General features: G+C 38.7%; 1 pseudogene; it reads right to left on the bottom strand.

Annotated features, from left to right (window-relative positions):
* Positions 1–1,692: 1,692 nt before the first annotated feature.
* Positions 1,693–2,101, bottom strand: LOC133757137 (large ribosomal subunit protein mL42-like; annotated as a pseudogene).
* Between the last annotated feature and the right edge of the window lie 6,534 nt (positions 2,102–8,635).

Here is an 8,635-nt window from a genome sequence, read left to right as displayed (position 1 = left end):
TTCTTGTCCATTTCTTAACTGGGTGGATTGTTTTTTCTGTTAAGATTTTTGAGTTGCTAATATATTCTGGATAGTAATCCTTTGTCAGATAAGTAGCTTGCAAGTATTTTCCCATTCTGTCAAATGTCTCTTCATTCTATTCTATGCAGTAGCTTCTGAATTTGATATAATTCCTGTTTATCTAACTTTGCTTTTGTTGCCTGTGTTTTGGGGGTCTTGTTGAAGAAGTAGTCATCAATGTCTTGAAGTTTTTCTCCTACATTTTCTTATAGCAATTTTGTAGTCTTAGGTCTGAAATTTAGATTTTTTTGATCCATTCTGAGTTAACTTTTTTATACGGTGAGAGGTAGGGAACTAATTTTTTTCTTCCACATATATATGCCCAGTTTTGTTAGCATCACTTGTCAAAGAGACTGTTCTTTATCCAATGTATGGTCTGGGCAAATTTGTCAAAAACCAGTTTGCTGTATATATAAGAGCTACACTTGGTTTATGATCCATGTGTTGGTTTTTATGCCAAATACCATACTGTTGTAATTACTCTAGTTTGTAGTTTGTAGTATACTTTTTTTTTTTTTTTTTTTGGACAGGCAGAGTTAGACAATGAGAGAGAGAGAGACAGAGGGGAAGGTCTTCCTTTTCCATTGGTTCAACCCCCAATGGTCGCTGCTGCTGGCGTGCTGCGGCCAGTGCACCACACTAATCTGAACAAAGCCAGGAGCCAGGTGCTTCCTCCTGGTCTCCCATGCGGGTGCAGGGCCCAAGCACTTGGGCCATCCTCCGGTGCCTTCCCAGGCCACAGCAGAGAGAGCTGGACTGGAAGAGGAGCAACCAGGACAGAATTCGGCACCCCGACCAGGACTAGAAGCCAGTGTGCCAGCGCCACAGGCTAATGCCTAGTGAGCCGCAGCGCCGGCCATAGTATACTTTCAAATCAGGTATCATGATGCCTCCAGGTGATTTTTTTTCACTCAGGATCTCTAACAATTCTGAGTCTTTTGTGATTGCATATGAATTTTAGGATTTTTAAATTTAGAATATCATTGGCATTTTGCTAGGGCTTGCACTGAATCTGTAGATTACTTTGTGTAGCATAGAGATTGTAATGGTGTTAATTCTCCCAATCCATAAGCAAGGAATATTTTTCCATTTTTGCATGTTCTTGATGATTTCTTTTTTCACTATTGTATAATCTTCATTGTAGAGATCTTTCAAACTTTTTTTTTTTACATGAAAGGATATTTAATGATTATTTTACTATATAACATACAAGCTGAGATACCAGATTGCATTTTCTTTTTGAAAGATCTTATTTATTTGAGAGGTAGAGTTATAGACAGTGAGAGGGAGAGACAGAGAGAAAGGTTTCCCTTCTGTTGGTTCACTCCCTAAATGGCTTCAATGGCCAGAACTGTGCCAATCTGAAGCCAAGAGCCAGGTGCTTCTTCCCAATCTCCCATGTGGGTACAGGGGTCCAAGCACTTGGGCCTTCTTCCACTGCTTTCCCAGGCCACAGCAGAGAGCTGAATTGGAAGAGGAGCAGCTTGGACTAGAACCGGCATCCATATGGGATGCCAGAACCGCAGGCGGATTAACCTACTGCACCACAGTGCCAGCCCCCCAGATTGCATTTTCTTAAATGGAAAATAAGGCACAGAATAACATTCCTCTTTGATTTTAAGAACTTCTGTATCATCTGACCTTTGGATGATGAAGTTTCTTATGGCATCTGTGATAATGGCAATGAGTATACCAACGGTGCTTAGTATTAAAGACCATTTTGCTAAGTTGTTCTATCATGAGTCTTTGCTCAAGGTGTTCACTTTTCTCTTCCAGTCTGTTTTTCATGTGTTTCTGCATTATTAAGCACATGATCTGGTCGAGGGATAGGTTTTGTGTGTTCATATAAAATGTCCATAGAAGGGTGATAGCATACAATTGTCCAGCCATCCAGAATCAAAGCTCCTCTTTGCAACTAGAAGAGGCGAATACATATGTGTATGGTAAATATAATATAATACAATACACCATTATGGATTGTATATAAATGTTTCAAGATAGTTTTCTTTGATACCACCCATTTCACTGCAGCTGCTGCCATGGTATATCAAGATGTTGCTTATCTGGTGGGATGAAAAAAGATCTTTTGAAGAAAATTGCTTTCAAAATCTGCTTTCAGGCACGCAAATTTTCATCTTTCGAGTGTGCCATCTTGTCCTAATCTCACTTCTTTGGTTAAATTTATTCCTAAATATTTGATGTTTTGTGGCTATCACAAATGGAACTTCTTTCTTGATTTCTCTTTCAGCAAGTTCATTACTGGTGTCTAAAAAAGCTACTGTGTTTTGTATGCTGATTTCTTAACTTGCAACTTTACTAAATTAGCTTGTTAATTCCAACAGCTTTTTGATGGAGAGTTTAGGTTTTTCAATGTACAACACCATGTCATCTGCAAACATAGATGTTTTGTCTTCCTCTTTTCCAACTCCAATGCCCTTTATTTCTTTCTCTTCCCTTATTGTTTTTGCTAATACTTCCAATACTTTATTGAATAAGAATGGTGAAAGTGGACATCATTGTCTTATTCCAGATTATTATATTCGCTTTTGGTTTGTCATATATAGCCTTTACCATTTGGAGGTATGTTCTTTCTTTACCTAATTAGTGGAGTTTTATTTTTTATCATGAAGGGGGATGTTGAGTCTTATCAAATACTTTATCTGCAGCTATTGAAATGGCCATGTGGTTTTTGTTCTTAATTCTGTTATGATGTGATTTATGATGTTTATTGATTTGTGAATATTGAACCACCCTTGCATCACCAGAACAAATTCTGTTTGTTCATGATGTATGATATTTTTGAAGCAGTAATTGAATTTAGTTGCCAGTATTTTTTTTCAGCTTTTATTTAATAAATATAAATCTCCAAAGTACAATTTTTGAATTATAGTGGCTTTTCCCCCCATAACCTCCCTCCCACCTGCAACCATCCCATTTCCCACTCCCTCTCCCATCCCATTCTTCATCAAGATTCATTTGCATTTATGTTCATCACGGATATTGATCTGTAGTTTTCTTTTTGTGTTATGTCTTTGGTTTTGGTATCAGAGTGATGCTAGCCTAGTTAAAAGAGTTTGACGGAGTTTCGTCTTTCAATATTTTGGAATACTTTTGAAAAGTTCTATAATTAGTTCTTCTTTAAATGTTTTGTAGAATTCAGTAGTAAAGTCATCAAGTCCTGGAATTTTTTTTTTATGAAAGACTTAACTACTGCTTGAATATTACTGCTTGTTATTGTTCTGTTTAGATATTCTATATCTTGTTGATTTCAATGAGTTTATCCATATCTTTGAGGTTTTCTAATTTGGTAGCATATAGTTGTTCATAGTAGTTTCTTATGATCATTTGTATTTCAGTGGTATTGGCTGTAGTATCTCCTTTTTCATCTCTAATTTTATTTGAGTTTTCTCTCTCTCTCCCTTTCTTTTTTTCTCTCTTTTTCTTTTTTTGGCCAGTCTGGCTGAAGGTTTGTCTTTTTTAAAATCTTCTCAAAGAACCAGCGGTTTTGTTGATCTTTTGTATTGTTTTTATAGTTTCAATTTCACTTATTTCTGCTCTGATCCTTATTATTTCTTGCCTCCCACTAATTTTGGGTTTGTTTTGTTCTTGCTTTTCTAAGTCCTTGGGATGTATCATTAGGTCATTTATTTGAGACCTTTCTATTTTTAATGTGATCACTTACTGTTAATAACTTCACTTTTTTAAAAAATATTTTTTCAAGTAGTTTTTAACAGATTCAATCTGCTTTGTAGATACAATTCAAAGAATGTAATTATATTCTCTTCCTCCCTCCTTCCCCATCTCTTTTGCACCCTTCTTTTTCCTCCTTTTCTTTTTTTTTTTTTAGTTTTTGAAATAACATTTTAAATTTACATTACAGTAAAGAGGCTTAATAGTTAATGCTCTGCTGCATGAATTTAACAACTAAAAAGCAAAAAGACCTTTGTTTATCGGGAATATGCAGAGTTACAGAGACAGTGGAGACACAGCGATCTTCCATCCACTGGTTCACTCCCCAACCAGCTGAACCGGCCAGGGCTGGACCAGGATGAAGCCAGAACCCAGAACTTCTTCTGCATCTCTCACGTGGGTCTAGGGGCCCAAGCACTTGAGCAATCTTTCACTGCTTTCCCAGGGAGCTGGATCAGAAGTGAAGCAGCCAGGTCTTGAATCAGAACCTGCTGTGCCCCAACACTAGCCCCTAAAATTTCCTCTTAATACTGCTTTTGCTGTATCTCACAGGTTTTGATGTATTGTATTTTCATTTTAACTTGTTTCAAGAACATTTTTTATTTCCTTTTTAGTTTCTTCAATGACCTTTTGGGCACTCAGTAGTATGTTGTTTAATTTCCATGTATTTGTAAAAGTTCCTATTGTTCTTGTTTTTGATTTCTAGTTTTATTCTTTTGTGGTTTGAGAAGATACGTGATGTGATTTCAATCTTTTGAATTTACTTGGAAATGATGTGACCAATTATACAGTTCTGTGTGATGAGAAGAATGTATATTCTGTAGCTACTGGGTGAAATGTTCTGCAAATGTCTATTACATCTATTTGCTCAATGGTATGATTCAACTCTGATGTATCTTTGTTGATTTTCTGTCTGGATGATCTGCCCATTGATGACAGTGGGTGTTGGAATCTAACTCTCCCTTTAGGTCTATTTGTGTTTGCTGTATATATATCTGGGTGGTCTTGTGTTGGGGGCACATATATTTATGATTTCTATATATTGCTGAATGAATCCTTTTATCAGAATGTAATGTCCTTCTTTGTCTCTTTTTTTCAGTTTTTGATTTAACCTCTATTTATTTGATATGAGTGTAGCTACTCCTGCCCTTTTTTGCTTTCCATTTACCTAGTGTATCTTTTTCCAGTCCTTAACTTTCAGTTTATGTACAAGTTTACTCATGAAGTGAGTTTCTTGTAGGCAATGTTTTGTTGGATCTTGATTTTTTAAAATGATTTAATGCAAGTTTACTATTTCTGTGGCAAAGAGTAAATTAAGATTATATGTAATCATGACTGATAATATCATATTGAGACATATCACAATTCTAGAAATCTCATACAATTTTTTAACACATACAAGCAAAATATGCATACAAATATTGTTTAAAGATGACTAAACATCATTTATTGTTTGATAATCTTGGGTCTTTTTTTTTTTAATTCATTCAGCCAACCTCTATCTTTTGAGTGGGAATTTAATTCATTTACATTCAAGGTTAGTATTGATAGATAAGAACTAAAACTGTCTTTTCTTTGACTCATTACTGGTTGTATCTGCTCTGTTGGTGAATTTGTTAGTGTCATGTGTTTTCTTGATGTTTACATCTAATATAGCACTGCCTTCACAATTCCATGTAAGGCTAGTTTGGTGGGGATTAATTTGCTTGTTTGGGAAATACTTTATTTCTCTGTCACTTCTAAAGGATAGCTTCACTGGATACAATACTCTTTTTTTAAATTTTTATTTTTTTGACAAGCAGAGTTAGACAGTGAAAGAGAGAGAGAGAGACAGAGAGAAAGGTCTTCCTTCCATTGGTTCACCCCCTAAATGGCCGCTACGGCCAGCACTGTGCTGATCCGAAGCCAGGAGCCAGGTGCTTCCTCCTGATCTCCCATGTGGGTGCAGGGCCAAGCACTTGGGCCATCCTCCACTGCACTCCCGGGCCACAGCAGAGAGCTGGACTGGAAGAGGAGCAACCAGGACAGAATCCGGCGCCCCAACCAGGACTAGAACCTGGGGTGCCAGCGTCACAGGTGGAGGATCAGCCTAGTGAGCTGCAGTGCCGGCCTGGATACAATACTCTTGGTTGGAAATTTTCTTCCTTTTAAGATCTTGACTATATCTTCCCATTCTCTTTTGTCCTGTGTAGTTTCTGGTGAGAAGTCTGCTGTTAGTCTAATTGGACTTCCTTTATAGGTAACTCGACATCGTTGTCTTACTGTCTTTACTATTCCATCCTTGTCCTTAGTTTTTGCCATTACACTACAATATACCTTGGAGAGTGTTTTTTCTTTGAGTCTGCCTGGAGTCCTTTGAGCTTCCTATATCTGAATGTCAATATTTCTTTCCAGACTTGGGAAATTTTCAACCATTACTTCATTTAGTAGATTCTCAATACCTTTTTTCCTTCTCTTCTCTTTCAGAAATCCTTATAATGGAAATATTTGGTCACTTAATTATATCCCATATTTTTATAGGCTTTGTTCATTCTTTTTAATTCTTGTATCTTTATTTTTGTCTGACTATGTTATTTTAAAAGTCTTGTCCTTCAGATCAGAAATTCTTCCCTCTGCTTGGTCTTTTCTGCTGTTGAAGCTCTCAATTCTATTTTTTATATCATTGACTGAAGTTTTCAGGACCCAAATTTCTGCTTGGTTCTTTTTAATGATTTCTATCTACTTTGTGAATTTCTCATTCATGTCACCTATTGTTTTCCTCATTTCTTTAAGCTATCTATCTGTATTGTCTTGCATTGTGTTTCCTTTCAACCATTATTTTGAATTCTATTTCAGGAATTTTATAGGTCTCTTCCAGATCCATATGTATTTCTAGAGAACTATTTTGTTATTTTGGAGGTTTCATGCTTCTTTGCTTATTCATGTGTCCTATGTCTCTATGTTGACATTTGCACATCTGGTATAATAATCCCTTTTTATGGAATAGGTTTTGTTTGAAAGGGTTTGTTGTAATGATGGAATGCCTGGTTTCAGTCAGCTTGTTGCTTTGGATTTGGCCCTAGGTGAGTCCAGAAGTGTAACCTCTGAATGTTTTCTTTTGCTTTAATCTATATCAGAACTGTCTGTAAGTTGTCTAGTCTGTATCAGTTCAGGGAGGTAAAAGTATGACTTTGAAGCAGATGTGGGTTTCCCAGGGTGTGTATCTTCAGTCCCCACAGAGTTAGATGTCAGTCACACTAGGGTTTGTGATTGCTGGAGCCTCATTCTTGGTGCTGAGGGTCACAGAGAGCACTCTCTCCTTATTCCACTGGTCAAGTCTGAGTGGTGCTGGGGCTTGTTCCCTCAATAGCTATGGCTCTAGGACTGTGTAATGTACATGTGACTTTCCCCAGGCACTGCTGGGAGAGTGTGACTTGTACTGGGGCTCATAGCACCAAAATCCCTAGTGTTTTGTGAAGGGAACTTTTCTCCAGTGCTACAAGATATCCTGGAAATTTCACAGTGGCAGATCCAGTGCAGGCAGGCTCTTCCCAGGTCCCAACTGGCAGGTGAGTCTGAGGAAATTACAACTAATTGTCACAGTCCTGGGTTTGAAGAATACAGGGAGCCATTCACTTAGGTCTCCCAGGGTGAGAAACAGTTGTATTGGGGATGGTGATAGCCACCTCTCTGAAGCAGAAAAATATAGGTAGAGCTCTCCAGATACCACGAGAGAGGGTGATTTGCTCCAGAGATTGTAACAAGAACATTGACACTCCCAGCTCTGCAAGGTACAGATGGTACTGTTCCCAGTTGTCACACCAGTGCAGGAGTGATGCTGGGGATTGTGCTGTGGGCTCTCAGCACCACAAGTTAGGAGGTGCTGAGGGACTTCCTCAGGTCTGAAAGACCAGTTATTTTGAGGAGTTTTTTTTCTTTTTGGCTTGTTTAAATTTTATTCTGTTGGGTTGTTCACTCCTGTAGGAAAAAAGACCAGTTTCTGTTTTGCCACATAGGTAAAGAGTTGACTGTGGGATTCAGGTTAATTAGAAGCACTCTTTCCCTGGTTTATTCTGGTACACTGTAGGTTGCTGTCCTGGCATCTAGAGCTATTTGTAGGAGCTTCTGTCTTCCTTAAAGCTGTTATCCACACAAGGTCAGGCTCATTCACTGACCGTATTCATTGCTCCCTGTCAGAACCTGGTGGTCTGCCAGGATTGGGGGTCAAGGGGATCCTCTCTTGGGCAAGGCAGCTTTTTTTCATACTCAGATATGTTGATCTTAACTTCTGGCTTTGAACAACAGCCCTCTTTGTAAATGGTTAAAAAAAAAACACCTGATGAAGCCGGCACCGCGGATCACTAGGCTAATCCTCCACCTTGCAGCGCCGGCACACCGGGTTCTAGTCCCGGTCGGGGCGCCGGATTCTGTCCCGGTTGCCCCTCTTCCAGGTCAGCTCTCTGCTGTGGCCCAGGAGTGCAGTGGAGGATGGCCCAAGTGCTTGGGCCCTGCACCCACATGGGAGACCAGGAGAAGCACCTGGCTCTTGCCTTCGGATCAGCACAGTGCGCCGGCCGCTGCGGCCATTGGAGGGTGAACCAACGGCAAAGGAAGACCTTTCTCTCTGTCTCTCTCTCTCACTGTCCACTCTGCCTGTATTAAAAAAAAAAAAAAACAAACCTGAGTATTCTCAGAATTATATTGGGCCACTTTTTCTTACCTTTTTTTCAGACTTTGATGGAGGGAGCAATGTTTTCCTTAGGAGAGGGTCTTGTCTTCTTGTTTTAAATCAGATTCTTTGGTTTCTGCTCTGGTTTGAATGTGTCCCTAAAAAGTTCATGTATTGGGAACTTAATCTGAAAATTCACAGGCTAATGGCATTTGGAGGTGGGGTCTTTGAGGGTAA

Source organism: Lepus europaeus, chromosome 3, assembly GCF_033115175.1.
Source record: "Lepus europaeus isolate LE1 chromosome 3, mLepTim1.pri, whole genome shotgun sequence".
Classification (NCBI taxonomy): Eukaryota; Metazoa; Chordata; class Mammalia; order Lagomorpha; family Leporidae; genus Lepus; species Lepus europaeus.
This window is presented reverse-complemented; position numbering and strand designations above follow the sequence as displayed.